This window comes from Corythoichthys intestinalis, chromosome 19, assembly GCF_030265065.1.
Source record: "Corythoichthys intestinalis isolate RoL2023-P3 chromosome 19, ASM3026506v1, whole genome shotgun sequence".
NCBI lineage: Eukaryota > Metazoa > Chordata > Actinopteri > Syngnathiformes > Syngnathidae > Corythoichthys > Corythoichthys intestinalis.
This window is the reverse complement of record NC_080413.1, coordinates 18,933,293-18,952,108: the sequence shown is the minus strand read 5'-3', so window position 1 is coordinate 18,952,108 and position 18,816 is coordinate 18,933,293. Positions and strand designations below refer to the sequence as shown.

Below are 18,816 nucleotides of genomic sequence, written 5' to 3'. Positions count from 1 at the left end.
AACCATCAAAGTGAAGTCTAACTGTAACTGTAGTCTTGAAAGAAATCTGAATAAGGAAAAACATTGCAATAAAATAATGCAAACTGGTTAAACTTGAGAGTAGCTGAGATCTGTCATGACAAAACATCGCTTCAATGATATCTGGCGCCATCTAGCATCGTAAATGGGTATAATGTCTAGACTGCGAATATAAGATGACCCCCACTTTTTCAGTCTTATTTCAATGCAAAAAAACACTGTCTTATATTTGGGCCAAAACGGTATTTCAAGCTATTTGCTTTCTATTGTTTTTGTGCTTTATCTTCATTGCTGATTTCAATTATTATTATTACTAGTTGTGTTTTTTTTTAAATTCTATTCGTGATTAAATGCGATTTTTATGTATAATTTTATTTCCTGTTTCGATACTCTTTGTGTTTACGTTCTATTGATTTAATGTGATTTGATCTTCATGTGATGCAAACCACTTTGAATTGCCTTCTGTTGAATTGTGCTATATAAATAAATTTGCCTTGCCTCGCCTTTTCGTATGTGGTTGAAGTGTAAACGTCAGACACGAAGAGTGGCGCAATGACAAAATGTTTGGATAGAACTTCTCAGTTGGATGTTCACCTTTACACAACGGTATTCCGAAATACACGGTCACATGTGGTATTTCACAGAGGTTCTTTGATTCAATAAAACCTCATTTTCCTTGTTGACCCATATTCCAATGAAAAAACAGGTCCCATTATAAAAGCTTTTCACAAAAGCTTAAAAAAAAAAAAAAAAAAAAAAAATTAAATTCCTAATGCCACTGTCGTAGTTTTTGGCAGAGAAGCTATATTTATCCAGTAGTTCACAGAAATAAACCATCAATGACTGACATTTAACCAACCACGGAATATTTTGAAGTGAGTCAGCTCGGTTGGCCATATACTGTCAACTCAGATAGAGATTACTGACTGTACCTTAGAGTGGTGAGTCTCATATATTATTGCTACAATATAGCAATACGGTATTCTGCAGAGTAGCTGATAGAGACGTGTGGGTGGCTTTCATTCCTTGCAATGTATGCCAAGCTGGTCGTCTGCACAAGCTGGTCGTCTGCACATCTTCCAGCTCAATCTATGTTCAAAATTAAAATGATTATTTTCTTCCAAAAGATTTTGGTCAATTCTTAATTGTAAAGCTTCAAAAATCATATGTTACATAAATATTAAACTGCAATGAACAAAATGCATCTCGAAACAGATTCCTAAGGCATATTGCACCGATTTGAAAGCAAATATTGACTTTCGTCTATAAATACTTTGTCGTGCAGAGCATATAGACTGAGAGTCTTGGTATAGCTCATTATATAAAAAGGCAAACAAACAAAGCCTGCTTGAACGTCTGCAAAGGGACACTGCAAAGGAAAATAAGCAAAGCCTCCATAAAGATAAGCAAACACCAGATGGCCAGAAAGGATTCCATGCCAGAAACAGAACAGTTGAGTGTTTAAATTCACATCATCATTTGAAAGAAATTGACCTATTTCTCCTACTTGGTGGTAGTGGTAATAAATCATAAGGTCTTCTTTCAGTACGGTTTACAACACCACCACTTGTTGCCCGGACATGGAGGAGAAGTGTTACATAAGTTATCAACGATGTTTACTTTCCCTTCGGTACAGCGTCAAGTATATGGTCAGGGGTCCATATAGACTTCCTTCCTTCCCTTTCTTTCAGCCTGACGTCAAGTGACGAGAAGTGAGCCAGTGGGCCTTTTGACGCTGGCGTGAATCGGGCCAATGAACATCGAAAAGTGAGTCACTGAGTGATATCCCAAGGCGACCTCTTGGCCGACAGAAAGGGCCTTTCCTCACATTAGATAGAGACTTATTGAATTTTTTTTTTTTTTTAAAAGGAGAGAAAGACAGAGATACAGTGCCTTGCTTTACAAGTGTCTTGACTGAAGAATTATTTAAGATAAGGTTCTTCGAAGAAAATTTGGTAACTCCAGCGTTTGTATACATTTTGTGTTGCAGGCTTTTACATGCCTAGCTTCCTCCGGGCCTCCCAGTGTTTACTGCTACACGACGAGATGCCTAGCAAGGTAAAGAGGAAGAGGCGAATTATTTGGCGACTGGCCAGAACGGACTATTAACAAACACCACTGAAAAGTCTAGGTTCATTGATCTCCCTGTGGCCTAGATATGTCTCTAAGAGGAGTCCAGCCAATCTCAACTGCCCAGCAACTACAGTGGGGCAAATAAGTATTTAGTCAACCACTAATTGTGCAAGTTCTCCCACTTGAAAATATTAGAGAGGCCTGTAATTGTCAACATGGGTAAACCTCAACCATGAGAGACAAAATGTGGAAAAAAAAAAAAACCTGAAAATCACATTGTTTGATTTTTAAAGAATTTATTTGCAAATCATGGTGGAAAATAAGTATTTGGTCAATACCAAAAGTTCATCTCAATACTTTGTTATGTACCCTTTGTTGGCAATAACGGAGGCCAAACGTTTTCTGTAACTCTTCACAAGCTTTTCACACACTGTTGCTGGTATTTTGACCCATTCCTCCATGCAGATCTCCTCTAAAGCAGTGATTTTTGGGGGGGCTGTCATTGGGCAACACGGACTTTCAACTCCCTCCTCACCCCGTGGCGTCAAAATGATAACAAGAACGGTGAGCAAACCCCCCCACACACACACACACATGGGGGGACCTAGTGAATGACCTACAGAGAGCTGGGACCACAGTAACAAAGGCTACTATCACTAACACAATGTGCCGCCAGGGACTCAAATCCTGCAGATGTGTCCCCCTGCTGAAGAAAGTACACGTCCAGGCCCGTCTGCGGTTCGCTCGAGAGCATTTGGATGATCCAGAAGAGGACTGGGAGAATGTGTTATGGTCAAATGAAACCAAAATGGAACTTTTTGGTAGAAACACAGGTTCTCGTGTTTGGAGGAAAAAGAATACTGAATTGCACCATACCCACTATGAAGCATGAGGGTGGAAACATCATGCTTTGGGGTTGTTTTTCTGCAAAGGGACCAGGACGGCTGATCTGTGGAAAGGAAAGAATGAATGGGGCAATGTATCGAGAGATTTTGAGTGAAAATCTCCTTCCGTCAGCAAGGGCATTGAAGATGAGACGTGACTGGGTCTTTCAGCATGACAATGATCCCAAACACACAGCCAGGGCAACAAAGGAGTGGCTTCGTAAGAAGCATTTCATGGTCCTGGAGTGGCCTAGCCAGTCTCCAGATCTCAACCCCATAGAAAATCTGTGAAGAGAGTTGAAAGTCCGTGTTGCCCAACGACAGCCCCAAAACATCACTGCTCTTGAGGAGATCTGCATGGAGGAATGGGTCAAAATACCAGCAACAGTGTGTGAAAAGTTTGTGAAGAGTTACAGAAAACGTTTGGCCTCCGTTATTTCCAACAAAGGGTACATAACAAAGTATTGAGATGAACTTTTGGTATTGACCAAATACTTATTTTCCACCATGATTCGCAAATAAATTCTTTAAAAATCAAACAATGTGATTTTCTGGGGGTTTTTCCACATTCTGTCTCTCATGGTTGAGGTTTACCCATGTTGACAATTACAGGCCTCTCTAATATTTTCAAGTGGGAGAGCTTGCACAATTAGTGGTTGACTAAATACTTATTTGCCCCACTGTACTTCTGATGCTCTGCACGAGTAGTTTAAATGTTTGGAAAAATAATCGGTACCAGTCTACTACGGTTCTAAGAGTCTTGATTATGCCTTACTTCTCTAAACCAAAAATATTTTTAAAATTCTCAATGACATGAATAGTTTTTTTCTATGCAAACTTATGCAAATAGTTCTTGTTTAGAGGTGTTTGACCCCATGAGATTACGACTGGGATTTGAAGCTTGGGGCTCATACTCGCTAATCGCCATTAGCACGAGTGTACTTGAAGGTTACACTAATTAGATCGCTGGCCTGGTTGGCATACCTGTGAGCATTTTGTGCAGCATTGAGTGTTACACAATGGTAATAAAAAAAATTTTAAATGGGCGCACCTGCGCAAGACCATCCCCCAATTGTATACGTTACCAATGTACAGTTCACACTTTAAGGCGCACCTGACTATAAGACGCTACCCACCAAATTTGGCATGAAAACGGCATTTGTTCATAGATAAGCCGCACCAGACTATAAGCCGCAGCTGTCCTCACTGTATTATGGGATATTTACACCAAAAGACATTAACCGGTAACACTTTATTTGACAGCGGCATCATACCACTCTCATAAGACCAAATGAACCACCATCAAGCTTTGAAACAATAACCGTACGAATGCTACTTTATGACCGTGATGTCACCATCGTAACGTGGAAGTGGGACATTACAGACACGCCCTCACACACAAACCATGTTATTTCTGCTTGTTTCTCCGGTAATCTTTCAAATAAGAGCATGCCGATCAAACACTGCTACTATGGAACTTGTAGAAAAAACTCTAGACATTACACCATATAAAGGATGTTTTCTTCATACGTTTCCCGAAACCAAAAACTCGGGAGGAAATAATGTGAAGAATGGATCAACTGTCCAAAAGACCAGTTTAACGCCAGCAAGGTGAAACCATTCACATTTCATATGCAGTAAACATTTTGTTGGGGGCCATGGCCCTTCAGAGGACGAAGAGGTAAGCCATTTTGAAATTTTTACTTATTTTTTAGTGTGGCGTTTTGCCGTGCTGTTTCTGTCTGACAATGAATGACCTTTAATACAAACTTTAGTAAGGGGGAAGTGTAAATAAATTATAGAATTAAGATTTGTTATTAATGAAAAAATTAAAAGTGATCGTTGGCTGTCACTGAGTAGCATTTGCGATTGCTACACAAAAATAGCAATCTGTCAGAGACCTAAGACAACCAGAGGATATAACATATTAAGACATATTAAGAAAGACAGGGCATATGGCGGTAAAAGGACAGATTGTGGAAACAGGAGAATCTAATTGTCAGTGGCGTAAGGCAATGCACACAAAAAAAAGTGTCGATAAAAAAAGCTAACTCTGGATCAGGTCTGCTCTTTTTCAGCCCTTGACGCTTAAGCAATCTCTTTAACTTAACATTTGTATGTTCTTGCCCATTTTTACCAGTGAATTTGGCACCAGGGACATCATTTTCTGACAGAATTGGGAGGTTTAGCTCTCGTTCGTACACCATTTCCATTCATTCATTTCCTATTAGGGACAAATGGGAGGTTGACCCGCCTAGCCAGAATTTCTAACGTCATGAATATTAATGAGCAAAAGTGACGTGTTGCTTGCGGTACGCAATAGGCTGCAAAGCTTCATTGCTTCAAGAAGCTTCATTTGGCCTTTACGGCTCCTTTGGGGAAGTCAGTCAACCTCTGCTGCCACCGGCTGTCAACACTGTTGTTGTCCACCATGCCTCCTAGCATGCATTGAAGTGCTACAGGTGGAAATAACAATCAAAATTCATGTTCTGTGCTACTTATTTCTTCAGTTATTGTTCCAGTTGCTCGTTAATTGCTCGTTATGGGATTTGGTAAGACTTCATTAGACAGTGGCGGCATATGACTGTCATTAGACAATCATAATTATGACATGAAACTGTCGTGAGCATCAATAAATGCTTGTAACAGATGTCATTTAGTGTTATCTGGCAAATTATTTCACTTTTGAATTGATGTAAAAGAGCCAAGCAGGACATAAATGGAGTGAGTGACATAATTTGCCAAACGTCACTTAATGACATGCATTCAGTAATGCCCATGATAGTGTCATGTTATAATTATGAGTCTTATGACAGTGTTATGACGCCGCTGTCAAATAAAGTGTTACCTATTAACCCAAATATATCAACAAATTAGCCGCACTGGACTATAAGCCGAAGGATTCAAAATGAAGGAAAAAGTAGCGGCTTAAAGTCCAAAAATTACAGTACATGCACCGTGACTATTAATCCATTAATACAGCTTTTCTTGTTTGTAGCGGGCAGTTTGGATTGCTGTAATCACACCAACAAAAACTACTACGACACAACTAGTGCTGCAACGATTAATCGATTAACTCGAGTATTCGATTGGAAAAAAAAGATTCAAATTACGTTTTGGTGCGTCGAGTATTCGATTAATTATTGTGGCATTGTCATGGTTTATTTTGAAAGTGTTTGCAATCAGTTTTATTGATTTGAGTGGATACACTGCCTTCTAGTCTGCCTCATTTCACATGGCTGAATCCAGCTGCTCCATGTTAAAACCAACATAAGCTAAGTTTTTGTTTGCGCTGTTTTTTTTTAATGTATTCGTAATTTAGTTTATGGGTATATTTAGCCATTTTTTGTTGGAAAATGTGTCTGAACCATTTGTTAAGCGTTTTGTAAAAAAAAAAAAAAAAAAGAAAAGAAAAAAAAAGTTAAAATTTTATAGCATTTAAGCTAGCGGACTTTTGTTATTTAAGTTAGCCAATTGTTCTTTTGTTGTAACATAGATCCTTATTTAATTTTATACCGTTTGAGGCTCAGCTCAGGTATTTTAATTTTTCATGTTACCTACCCGATTACTCGATTATTCGACAAACTAGTTCATCGATTAATCGACTACTAAAATAATCGATAGCTGCAGCCCTAGACTCAACTGTATTCAACTTTGGAACAATCTGCTGTTTCACTTCTTAGTTAAGAGCATCAGCAATCAAGAACGAAAAACGTAGTAAGTCATGATTCTGACAAATAGGCAATTTGTGTGTAATCAACCGTTCAACATTCTGATGAAAGATAACTCTTTCTGTCTGCAAATTCCGACAGCAAGGTCTAGGCTCTGGTTTGAGCTTCCTTCTTACCAGCGAGAATGAAATGAGACGGAGAGAACAACAACAACAACTAAACAAACCTAAACAAACTTTGTAGAGATTGAGAATCAACTTTGATGAAAAGCAGGTTGCAGATCCATGAATTTATTTTCAAGTCACTTAGACAAAGGCCCAGGATTCAGGAACAGGTCAACATAGACAGTAAGTGAGATGTCAGTTATAAAATGGTAATCACAACAACGAAAACAAAAGTGGCTTTTTACATAGTACTAATTGGCTGAATCATCAGCTTGTTTTCCTGGTGAGAGAAATAAAAAAAAGGCTAGAACATTGTTGTCCACCGGTGCCAATACAAAAGCTCATTAAACATTCTCTCCAATTTAAGGCCAATATAAATGACTGAATTCCTTTAGAGCATCGTTTAGACAAGCATACACGTAAAATGGACATGATGTGTGCATTGTGTAACCTTTCTAACTCAAGAACATGTCAGCATAACATGACAACAACACTTGTATGGAATGCAGGCACGTGAAGCTGTACAGTAATACATCCAAGAGGAATGTGCTGTTGCACCACAGCGGTACAATAAACCCGAAAAGTGTGATGGATAGCATCATGACTCAACGGTATGGTTTGCCCAATTAAAGGTGCTGTGGCGTTTTGTCAAAGGTTTTGAAAGCTTGGAAGGACGAAGGGGGACAAGCTGGTCAAACCGATTTGCACGAAATTTCCGTTTGAGTCGAGACATTTGAATACGTTGAACTGTCAAGCGAGAAAAAGGGAAGAGTTAGCATTTCCTCTTTTTTTGCACACGTCCTTTGGCACGTTACACACGTGTGCTCAAGTAGAACATAACACAAAGGTGATAAAAACAGAGGATTATCACAGCTAATGATCGTCCGTGTTGCATCATCATGCGGGCACATTTTTTATTGACAGTGGCATTTAATCGTTCATGGTTGTTATAAATCGATATTCACTATTAATAGCATAATACAGTTGAGCCCATAAATATTAGACAGTTGTGCCTACATCAATACAGTACCTAATGTACAGTGGGGCAAATAAGTATTTAGTCAACCACTAATTGTGGAAGTTCTCCCACTTGAAAATATTAGAGAGGCCTGTAATTGTGAACATGGGTAAACCTCAACCATGAGAGAGAATGTGGGGGGAAAAAAAACAGAAAATGACATTGTTTGATTTTTAAAGAATTTATTTGCAAATCATGGTGGAAAATAAGTATTTGGTCAATACCAAAAGTTCATCTCAATACTTTGTTATGTACCCTTTGTTGGCAATGACGAATGCCAATGTTTTCTGTAACTCTTCACAAGCTTTTCACACACTGTTGCTGGTATTTTGGTCCATTCCTCCATGCAGATCTCCTCTATAGCAGTGTTGTTTTGGGGCTGTCGTTGGGCAACACGAACTGTCAACTCCCTCCACAGATTTTCTATGGGGTTGAGATCTGGAGACTGGCTAGGCCACTCCAGGACCTTGAAATGCTTCTTACGAAGCCACTCCTTTGTTGCCCTGGCTGTGTGTTGGGGATCATTGCCATGCTGAAAGACCCAGCCACGTCTCATCTTCAATGCCCTTGCTGATGGAAGGATATTTTCACTCAAAATCTCTCGATCAGTCGTCCTGGTCCCTTTGCAGAAAAACAGCCCCAAAGCATGTTTCCCCCCATGCTTCATAGTGGGTATGGTGTTCTTCGGATGCAATTCAGTATTCTTTCTCCTGCAAACACGAGAAGCTGTGTTTCTACCAAAAAGTTCTATTTTGGTTTCATCTGACCAAAACACATTCTCCCAGTCCTCTTCTGGATCATCCAAATCCGTGGTGTCCAAACTATTCCACATAGGGCCGCAGTGGGTGCTGGATTTCATTCCTACAAAACAAGATGACATCTTTTCACCAATCTGGTGTCTCACAAGCGTAATCAGTGGATTGCAGTCAAGTGCTGCTTGTTTTAGCACAAACTTCATTGGTTAAACTGTCTGCGCTCGATTGGTAGGAACAAAAACCAGGACCCACAGCGACCCTTGAGGACAGGTTTGGACACCCATGATCCAAAAGCTCTCTAGCGAACCACAGACGGGCCTGGACGTGTACTGGCTTCAGCAGGGGGACACGTCTGGCAATGCAGGATTTAAGTCCTTGGCGGCGCATTGTATACTGATAGCAGCCTTTGTTACTGTGGTTCCAGCTCTCTGTAGGTCATCTACTAGACCCCCCCCGTGTGGTTCTGGGATTTTTGCTCACAGTTCTTATCATTTTGACGCCACGGGGTGAGAGCTTGCATGGAGCCCCCGATCGAGGGAGATTGTCAGTGGTCTTGTATACCTTCCATTTTCTAATAATTGCTCACACAGTTGATTTCTTTACACGAAGCGTGTCCAAACTTTTTGCAAAGGGGGACAGATTTGGTGTGGTAAAAATGTGGGGGGCCGACCTTGGCTGACGTCCTTTACGTAAAACAATATATTTAGGCAAATTTTAGCAAGCCATTTTGTGTGTCACATTGGCTTTATTATTATTGGTTTTCATAATTTCAACAATCTCGCAACTAGCCTGTGTGGCGTTCTCTTTCGACCTTTGGGCTCTTGCGAGCAAACTTCAAGTTGCTTCAATTTCTCGCTGCGTATCTTCCCTGTAATCTTGTCGTACATGTCAGTGTGTCTTGTTTGGTAATATTGCCTCACATTGAACTCTTTAAAAACAGCGACTGTCTCTTTGCAAATGAGGCAGACACAGTTGTTGTGTATTTTAGTGAAGAAATAGTCCAATTTCCACCTATCCATGTAGCGTCGGCCAACGCAGTCAACTTTTTTGTTGTTGTTGTTGATTATCGCCATTTTAGAAAATTATAAGTAAAGGGTCACAAGGGGTAATGTTGCTTAGAGTGCTGCTGCCTTTTAGTGGGTAAATGAGGAGCAGCATTTAGTGTGTAAGCTACTTCATATGCTGGTAGCAGTGCTGCTGACCAATTCATTAAGTCTGTGTGCGGGCCAGATGTTACTGAATTTTTGACAGAGGCTGGGGGACGGATGAAATTTGACCACGGGCCGCATTTCGCCCCCGGGCCGGACTTTGGACATGTCTGCTTTACACTAAGCATTTTACCTATTGCAGATTCAGTCTTCCCAGCCTGGTGCAGGTCTACAATTTTGTCTCTTGTGTCATTCGACAGCTCTTTGGTCTTGGCCGTAGTGGAGTTTGGAGTGTGACTGACTGAGGTTGTGGACAGGTGTCTTTTATACCGATAATGAGTTAAAACAGGTGCCATTGATACAGTTAATGAGTGGAGCCTCGTTAGACCTCATTAGAAGAAGTTAGACCTCTTTGACAGCCAGAAATCTTGCTTGTTTGTGGGTGACCAAATACTTATTTTCCACTCTAATTTGGAAATAAATTCTTTAAAAATCAAACAATGTGATTTTCTGTTTTTTTTCCCACATTCCGTCTCTCATGGTTGAGGTTTACCCTTGTTGACAATTACAGGCCTCTCTAATCTTTTCAAGTAGGAGAACTTGCACAATTGGTGGTTGACTAAATACTTATTTGCCCCACTGTATGTTATCGGCAATAACATAGCAGCAGGGCCAGCCCAGGCCATTTGGAGGTCCTAAGCAAAATAATGCCAAGGGGCCCATATTTTTGGCACACCATTTCATCACAGTGTACTGTGAAACCCATACATGCAATCCAACCCATACGTCCATATTTTGTATATTAATCAGATTTTGTTGCACTGCATACTTAAAACTTCTCACCCCAAATGATTGTCAGGACTTACAGTAGATAGTAGAGCTGGGAATCTCTGGGCACCTAACGATTCGATTACGATTACGATTCAGAGGCTCCGATTCGATTATAAAACGATTATTGATGCACCCCCCTCCTTTTTTTTTTTCTCTTTTTTTTAATGTTTTGTACATTAGTTCCAAAATTGTTCAAAAATACTCTCAGGCTAAACCACACTACTATTTCAGTATCAAGTTAACATATAGACCCTACCCACGTGACGTCACAACTCCGCTCTCCTGAATGGTACCGCCCAATTGTCCGTCAAAACATAGTGTTAACCTGTTACGGCTACGTACATTCCTCCTATTTACGGCTTGTTTTTCTGCTCCTTAACATTAATAATCAAAATGGCGAAGACGTGTGTGGCTGTTGGTTGCACTAACAGAGAAGATGGAAGGAGAGACTTGAAGTTTTAACGTATTCTGAGGGATCCAAAGAGGAGAGCGAAATGGACGGCTGCAATTCGACGTGAAAACTGGGCACCAAAAAAATCACCACAGACTATGTAGTCGTCATTTTATATCCGGTAAGACGCATTTAAGATATACTTAGAGGGTTTTGGGCTGACAAATAACCACAATTAAGATCATTGCTAGGCTAATCGCCGACAACATACACGTATGTATGTAGTGAGAGTGCTATCGCTAAACCATATAAACATTAAAAGCCTTAACTCCATTGACAAACGACATGAAATACATTAGATTTGACAGTGGATGTTACCAATAACAAAAGATTTTGAATTGAAAATTTCGTAACTCACCTTTCCAAGCACAAGATAGATTCCTGCCGAATTTTCGTGGACGAGGACCTGTTTCACCCAAACAGCAACGAAGTATTTATAAGCCTCCAAGCTCTTGAAGTTTTTCAAATTTTCGTGAGAATAGGCTGATTTTGTGTGGACAAGATAATTGTAAATATCAGCGTAGCAGATGTCAGGCAGACAGGGCGAAGACAGTGGGTTGAAAAACATCGATTTGGGCATCAAATATGGATCTGACGACTGTATAGAACGAAGCTTTTCCACATAACGCCTTTTATGCAACACATCCAGTGAGTTTACGGCATCAGAAAGCACCGGGTCTTCCATGAAATGCATTTTAAATTCCTCGATCAATTGAAACCAATGCTAATACAGAGACAAAATGACGGACAAGTGGGCGGAACCATACAGCAAGCACGTGGTTTTGTGACGTCGGTGGGTAGGGTCTATAGCAGTAAACAAATATACAAAAATAACATTAAATAAAAAACTCCAGTCCCCATTCTGTATCAGCAGCTTTAAACTACATTCAATTAATTTAATGTTGTGAGTCAACCATTAAATTTGTTAAAATTGCTCCCATTATTCCATAATTTCCCTTTTGTCTACTTTTGACATGTGAAAGTTTTGAAACTATTTTAAAGATAGATTCAAGTCAATATTTTACCGATTTAGGAGTATTTTAGATAAAAAGTTAATTAGGTTTGCTTGGAAGGTTCGCTACAACAGCCTTGCAGGGAAGTGTACTGCTTTAAGATGGCGGCCGTTTATAACGCCCGCATCTAGCTTTTTGTAGATGTGCTGCTAACACTACCAAATCTATATTGCATCTAGTCCTACATAAATGATATCCACCGTAACATTATATGGATGTACTCGTAGCAGCTTTTCGGCAGCAGTCAGGTATGTTGTTGTGTTTTTTTATCTCGTTGCATGAGTTGAGCTAGAGCCGTGAGTTGAGCATTGGCATTACCCGAGGGGCCGGGTAATGGGAAGCATGATGTTTAGCTACTCTCGCTCCGTTCCGTCCCGAAGACAGCGCGGCGCACTGAGTGTTGTGTACTTCCGCTTTACTTCGCATATTTCAATAATCGGAATTTGGATGTTTGTGAATCGTTCTCGAATCTTCCACGGCCGAATCGCGAATAATCTAAGAATCGGAAATTTTGCACACCTCTAGTAGATAGCGCCAAACCTTTTTCTAAAAGAGGGGGAAAAAAGAAGTTAAGGAAGAACTTTCATTTTCTAAGCTTGAAATTAAGTATCAAAACTCACAAAAGTCAACTAAAGCAAACTGTGGTAAACAAAATAGAATATAAATTAAACAATTGCCAGATTGGGGGCCCCCTAGTGGTCAAAGGGCCTAAGCAGCTGCATAGTCTGCGTATAGGCTGGGCCGGCCCTGCATAGCGGGCGTATCCGGCTTCGAGTTTGACACCTGTGATCTACGGCGTGCCATTTATCTTGGGTCGGAATGTGAAATAGAATACAGTTAACACTATACAGTATTTGAAATTAATTGTAGGGATGCAAGTGTATCATTAGTAATTGCATTTTTCTACTTTCTACTCTATGTAACTGCCATTTGTTCGTCTCTACCACACACGCACACACGCTGTCCTTCACAGGACAAGAGTTGAGGTCAGAGGTGAACGACTGTGGGAACACGGCGGTCCTGTAGCGCAAATCTGTCGGCCTTCTGACGAACGGGCCTGGAACATAAACAAGCACTCATATACAGAGACAATGCAGCCCGAGAAAAGCGCACAATAACTACTCGGCCGCACAGCTCGGCGACTAAACAATACCAAAATGCTGAAACAACACGGAACCCAGGACTAGGACGAGTGATAAGCAAAGCTTGCAGATTTGAGACAAACATATATTTATGTACATAAAATGGGTTTATTCCACCAGTTGACCAGAATGTCGAGCCTAGAGTGGTTTGTGTCCTAATAGGGGGTTACCTTCGACTTAGTACTGGGATGCAGCCACCTGACTAGTTTTTGTGACCTGATCCGCAGATGGCTGAAATCCTGCATGCTGTCTGCAATAAATCTCCCTGGACATGTAAACACACATACACACATATTGAAAGGCCGACAGATCAGGAGACGTTTAACACACACACAAAGGCCAAACTACATAGACATACACACAAACATAATACACACAAGCTGGATGACAGCCCAGTGACCAGGGCAAGAGGAAAATATAAAAAATCATGCGGAGCATTGCAAACATTCATGCCCAGTGCATGGAAAATTTCCACCCACGGCAAGCTGTCAAAGTTGGCAGGTGTGCTCAGAGTGACCTCATGTGGCCGCAATACTAATTGCAGCAGGCAGAAAAAGGTCCATTGAGATGCATTAAAAGGATGGCAGAGCACGAGGGTGAAGGACAAAAGGTTTGTGTAGATTTTATTGCCCACATTCACTCCAATTACCATTTTGAGTGTGTGTCAAAGAGAGTTTTAGGAATGACTAAAAGCATTTATGTACATCACTGTTCCATCCACAGCCTAATTATAGGTCAATTATCCACAAAAGCAGGCGGCATAGAAACAGTGTAAAATAAACAACTGTGTTCAAATAATCAATTTAGGCATACTGGAATAAGCTAAATAGAACTAGATTTAAAAATTACACATGTACCGTATTGGCCCGAATATAAGACTGCCCCGATTATAAGACGACCCCCTCTTTTTCAAGACTCAAGTTTGAAAAAAAGACTTTTTGAACACCAAATTATTTTTTATACAGAAAATAATTACAGTACATCCGAAACAAATGATTATAACAATATATTTGAGAGAAAAAGCATGTTATTTTGCCTCATTCAAATCCTAATATCTGAACATTTAAATATGTAAACTAAAGTGCAATCACATTCGTGAATGAGATGAGATGATGAGATGACAATGCTTTATTTTGGACAAGAGAAAATAAAAGTAATAAACAAACAAACAAAAACAAAACAAAAAAAACCCCAAACAAACCAATTATAATACTTGAGACAACAGCAGCAATATTTAAGACAATAATAATAATAATAATAATATTAAACATTAGAATTTATTCATTGTGTCCAAAAAGGAGTCAGATGAAGCATTTGCTTAATAAAACCTACCCCTCTTTTCTATTCCTCAATAACATCAGTCTGCCCTATTTAATTAGGCCTCATATCAACAAAGAAATACAGTAATTTTCGCACTATAAGGCGCACCTGGTTATAAGCCGTCGCACACCAAATTTGACACGAAAACCACATTTGTTCATAGATGAGCCGCACTGGACTATAAGCCGCAGCCATCCTCACTGTATTATGGGATATTTACAAAAGATATTAACCGGTAACACTTTATTTGACAGCGGCATCATAAAGCTGTCTAAGACCAAATGAACCACCATGAAGCTTTGAACCAATTAGCTGCAAAGCTTCATTGCTTCAAGAAGTTTCATTTGGCCATCACTGTTCCCTTGGAGGAGACAGTCAATTTCTGCTACCACCTGCTGTCAAAACTGTTGTTGTCCAACATGCCTCTTAGATGTAAATAACAATCAAAATTCATGTTCTGTTCTAATTATTTCTTTAGTTACTGTTCCAATTGTTTCATTAATTGCTACATTAACTGGTTACACTTTATTTCACAGTGGCGCCATAAGACTGTCAATAGACAATCATAATTTTGACATGAGACTGTCATGATTTAGTGTTATCCGGCAAATTATCTCACTCTTGAATTGATGTAAAAAAGCCGAGCTGGACATAAATGGAGTTAGTGACATAATTTGCCAGATGACACTTAATAACATCTGTCATAAGCATTCAGTAATGCGCATGATAGTGTCATGTCATGATTATGACGGTCTTATGACGCCGCTGTCAAATAAAGTGTTAACTTTTAACACAAATAAGCCGCACTGGACTATAAGCCGCAGGATTCAAAATGAAGGAAAAAATTAGCGGCTTATAGTCCGAAAATTACAGTAATGCAACCATATACATAAGATGCAAGACAAAATAAAAATAAAATGAAATAAAAATAACCAGCCAATAACAGATATGTGAAAACCCCCTATATTAAAACCCTTCCACTTCCCTATACCCTGTGAAAAAAAATGTGTTTGTACCACTTCCTAAACTGGGTCATGCTTGGACATTGCTTGAGCCCCTCATCTAACTTATTCCACAGCCTTACTCCACGAACAGAAACACAAAAACTTTTTAATGTAGTCCGTACCCTCTGATGGTGTAAGTGAAGCTCCCTTCTCAAACTGTAATGACTATCTCTGTTAGAAAACAACTTCTGTATATTGCCAGGAAGTAACATGTGGATAACCTTATACAGTACATGAGCTGAGCTGTTTGAAAATGAACCAAGTCCGTGAGTTTAAAGTTCTGGATTTTAAAAATAATATATTAGTATGATCCCTATAACCAGCATTATGTATTATTCTTATGGCTCTTTTTTGCAAAATGGATAGTGAATTCAATGTACATTTATAAGTATTACGCCAGACTTCTGCACAGTAGAGTAAATATGGCAGGATTAAAGACCAGTAAAGAATGTGGAATGATTATCAAGAATGTGTTTTGCTTTATTCAGAACTGAAATGCACCTTGCTAATTTACTTTGTATATGTTTTATATGAGCTTTCCAGTTAACCTTGTCATCAATTACAATGACAATTGAAAGAATGGCTTCTGGTTTTTGAAATGTAAATAAACCCTGTGGGTATATAAAATAATAAAAATGAAATATAAAATAAAATTTTAAATGTAAATAAATATTCTGATTAAACAACAAAATTGCAATAACTGCATTAACCATCAAAGTGAAATCTAACTGTAACTGTCGTCTTGAAACAAATCTGAATAAGGAAAAACATTGCAATAAAATAATGCAAACTGGTTAAACTAAAAAGAGTAGTTGAGACCTCTCATGACAGAACATTGCTTCAATGATATCTGGCGCCATCTAGCCATCTAGCGTCGTGAATGGGGAGAGTAGCTGAGATGTGTCACGACAGAACATCGCTTCAATGATATTTGGCGGCATCTAGCGTCGTGAATGGGTATAATGTCTAGACCGCGAATATAAGACGACCCCCTCTTTTTCAGTGTTATTTCAATGCAAAAAACACCGTCTTATACTCGGGCCAATATGGTACTTCAAATTAAATACAACAAAACTGTGCTTAAACTGAATTGGAAATTGCACAGTTTGAACATTAACCCTTTAACACCGAAGCCTATTTTGGCTGAATTTGCATGCCTTTGATGTTGCCTTTCTATTTCAAAAGAAAACAATTGTTCACAATGGCCAGGTTGGGTCCCTTTTTTCGGGACACGATAACCTTCATGTCCAAACTGGTGTTTTCTTCACTGACCAATTAAAATCAACATTTTGGACCCAAAAACATACGCGGAGATTAAGGGGAGACCTAGCACCCCCTGGTGGTCGAAATTGTCATTGCATGTAATTGACTTTGCAATACATTAATTTAAAATTAAGACTTTGCTGGTAAAATGTTGTCTATAATTTTTCTAAAGCAATAAAACAAACAACCAAAATGAATGAAACGAACCAAAGAAAATTCATTATGAATAAAAATTAATTTTCGAACAGATCATGTGACTATCACCTTAGAGATGGTCATTTGCTTAGCTTAGCTAAAACCACCTGAGGACAGAAAAAACAAGATGGATATAGCGGAAAACACAGACAAGGCTGAAAAATAATTTTCTGCTCTTGTACTCTTTAAAACAAACTGCTGTATTTTAAGCCAAAAGAACTGTTGTGTTTGCTAGAACAATATGTCTATACGTTGCAATAGTAGTTTCATTGTGCATTAAGCGCCCAAACTATTTTTAATGTGTCGGTTTTACTGCTGCAACCTAACGCTAATCTCATCTTTACATTCAAGAATCGAATCGAATCGAATCGAATCGAATCGAATAGCCTTTTATTGGCATTATACAGTTGTACAATGAAATTGTAGAGCATCTCCCTTTACAGTGCAGGACAAGTAAGATCTCGAAAGTCGCTTGCAAGAATAAAATTATACAATCTAAATAAATATTAAATATGTATGAGGTAGTCCTATGTTCAGGCAGTGCAAATAATTGAAGTGAAGTAGCAGCAGTTGACAGTAAAGGCCATAGGCGGAGTATGACTTTTGGGGCAGGAGGGGGCACAACAAAACTGTCAGCAATAAAATTAACTCAAAAGAATATAATAAATTGAAAATTTGTTTTTTTTTGTTTCCCATCATTCTTGAGGTGAATTCTAAATCAGGCTGCTTAGAACAGCTATACTTTTCACCAAGATCGTCATCCATTGAATATGGTACGCTCAAGTGTCGTGCCAATGTGGTTACCCCAGTCAAAAATTGTATCCCCTGGGCGGAGCCATATGGAGGTAGATTTGTGTCTTCATTATTCGATCCATAAAAAAGTTGCTTCAATCAAAAAAAGTTGGTTCAATCAAAATATACATTTTCGATCAAAAAAAAAAAATGTGTTTGAATGTAAAAATTTGAAACTTAAAAAAAAAATGCATTTGGAAGCTTTTTTTTTTTATTATTATTGAAGTCAATTTTTTTTGGTTGAAGCAACTTTTTTGATTCAAGTAATGTTTTGCGTTTGGGCCACATTTTGGCTAGGACATTTGTGTCTTTATTATTCAATCAAAAAATAAGTTGTTTCAAATATATATATATATATATTTTATCAAAAGAAAAATCACTTCAATCAAAAAAAAAAAAATTCAGTCATAGAAAAAAAGTTTTGAATGCGAAAAAATATTTGAAACTCAAATATTTTCATTTGAACACTTAGTTTTTCAATCAAAAATTTTTCTTTGATTTTAGCCATCCTTTTTGTGTTTGAGCCATGTTATGGGTAGGACATTTGTGTCTAAATCATCAAATCCCCAAAAGAGTTGCTTAATCCATAAAAATATTTTCGAACAAAGAAAAAAATCATTTGAAAGATAAAATTGACCTCCCCTATTTTTTTGTTGTTGTTTTTGAAAATAATATGCAAAGCAAATGACCGTCTAAGGTGCTCTTCACATGATCTGTAAGAAAAAAATATTTTTGACCCATCATAAAAATATCTTTTTTTTTGTTCATTTCATTCATTTTTGCTATTTGTTTTATTGCTTTACAACTTTTATATACTGTATATAGGAAAATCAATTACATGCAATGACACTTTTTGTCCACGGGGGGGGTTAGGGGGCTGGCGCCCTTTGCCCCTCCTTAAACTCCGCTTATGGTAAAGGCATTGAATATTGCACATTAATAAGTATTGCACATAGAATATGTGTGAATAGAAGTTAAGTAGCAGAAGTTGACAGTGAGGCATTGAATATTGCACTTAGTAAGTATTGCACATAGTATATTGCATGTAAATGAATAGTGGACATTGGGTGATGT

At 38.7% G+C, this 18,816-nt stretch overlaps 1 protein-coding gene and 1 long non-coding RNA gene across 2 annotated transcripts in view; one reads left to right on the top strand and one right to left on the bottom strand.

Annotated features, from left to right (window-relative positions):
• The window catches only part of LOC130907778 (uncharacterized), a 54,352-nt gene extending 52,128 nt beyond the window's left edge, over positions 1-2,224 (top strand). Inside the window, exons 2-3 of the long non-coding RNA XR_009061521.1 lie at positions 1,710-1,785; positions 2,009-2,224. This is a non-coding gene — a long non-coding RNA (uncharacterized LOC130907778). The remainder of the gene's footprint in view (positions 1-1,709; positions 1,786-2,008) is intronic.
• The window catches only part of sesn1 (sestrin 1), a 156,846-nt gene that overhangs the window by 108,018 nt on the left and 30,012 nt on the right, over positions 1-18,816 (bottom strand). The window lies entirely within an intron of this gene.